This window comes from Solanum tuberosum, unplaced genomic scaffold (assembly GCF_000226075.1).
Source record: "Solanum tuberosum cultivar DM 1-3 516 R44 unplaced genomic scaffold, SolTub_3.0 scf00322, whole genome shotgun sequence".
Lineage (NCBI taxonomy): Eukaryota > Viridiplantae > Streptophyta > Magnoliopsida > Solanales > Solanaceae > Solanum > Solanum tuberosum.
This window is the reverse complement of record NW_006239245.1, coordinates 354,330-356,217: the sequence shown is the minus strand read 5'-3', so window position 1 is coordinate 356,217 and position 1,888 is coordinate 354,330.

Here is a 1,888-nt window from a genome sequence, read left to right as displayed (position 1 = left end):
GGTTTCAGATTTGAGCTTTGGGCATGGAGAAAATTATGTTGGGAGCGTCACTTTCAAATGAACCTTACAGTGCAAGATGTGAATTTAATCGAAACTCTAATATGGATTCCGAACTCCGACATCGAGTGGAAAACCATAAAATAATTATATTGAAAATTATATTAAGAGATATAAGTATCTTAGGATGGTAATTTGTAACTAAATGGATGGATGTTCGGAAACCAATAGATCAAATATCAAGATACAATCATATAGAATAAGGGTAAGATAATTGTTATTGAAAAATTCACAATTTTTTTTTTTAGTTGTTATGTAATAGACGCAAATATGAATAAATGAGAGTCTTCATAGAATAAATTTTGCGAATAGTATTTACTAAGGTTTAGCAATAAATAGTGTCTTATTCCTTCATCGAATTTCTATTCATTTACCAACAATACTTTATTACTTTGTGTTATCAAGCTCTTAAAATATGTGATTCATTATTTTGAACAAACATTCAAGAAAGATCAAATGACATTATCAACTATTAATAATGGATCTTTAAGTCACATTAATAGAAGAAGTTACACTAACAAAATCAAGTGTTTTGATTATTTCAATCCACAAATTTTTGAGTCATATTTATGAATCTAACTATATAATTTAAGGGTAAATAATAATAATAATATTATGCTTTTTGCTTTCGAAATACATTTTCTAAACTTTAATAGCATGATATCTATTGAGTAAAAAATCCAAAGGTATATTTAGTCTTGCATCCGAAGGAAGCAATAGCTTGCTAGGATAAAATTAACAAAAGATTGTGGTGCAGTTTATGAAGTTGCTTCTATGTTAATCGAAAGTCTTGAATTCTAGTTTTGTACATGAAAAAAATCTCGATAAAAATATTTTTTAAATAATATTTTACGAGATATGAATCTAGATTAGTAAAGTCTTTCTATTAGACGGAAAGGGAAAAAAAAAACATAGCTAGTGGGAGCGTAACGCATGAGGGGTGGGGAGGGGGGGAGGGGGAGCAAGCACAAGTGGGTTGGTTTGAGGATTAGTAGTAGTATTTTTATGAAGAAAGAAAGGGGGTGGCCAAAATAGTTGGAGAATTTCACTAGTATAATCAAAGTGACATGTGGGGGGTGGGTCGCATTTTGGGGGGATAAACATGAGCTTATAACTTTGTCCACTTTATAATGTTGAACATTTTTTTTTCTTTTATTCCCTTTTTAACACCGTTAGAGTCGGGTCAGAGCAGTAAATACTTATTCGTTCTTAGTTAATAAATTTGAAATGAAGTTATTTTTGTTAGAAAACGTTCTGTACTTTAAGTTGGATTTTTCAAGCATGAATTCAGATGGCAATATAAATCAAATAAAAATCATCATCAACAACAACAATATACGAGTGAAATCCCACTCAGTGGAGTTTGGGGAAGGAAGAATGTACACCGACTTGACTATTATTATTTCGTAAAAATAAAAAAGTTATTTACAAAAGCCTAAATATCTAATAAAAAAAATGTTGATAAAAGGAATGAGGTAAATGAAAAAAGTGTGATGTAGGGAAGTTGCTTTAAAATATATTCAATCTTTAAAAGTAGTGCAATTTAGCCTATAATTATATATATTTAACATCAAATAGAGAGATTTAATCTCAAAAATCCCTCACCATGCATATATCAAATGTAAAACTTAGCTAAATTGAAGAATTGGTGGCTTAGAATTGAAGTTCATATTGTTAAGCTTACATTAGGTCCACTACTTATCATGAATATTCTATTTAATTTTTTATTTCATTATCATCATTATATAGAAAAAGTGAAGAGGTAAGTGGATCAAGGACACTTTTGTCAATGCACACACCATCAAACATTTTCATTAATTAAAAAAGGACA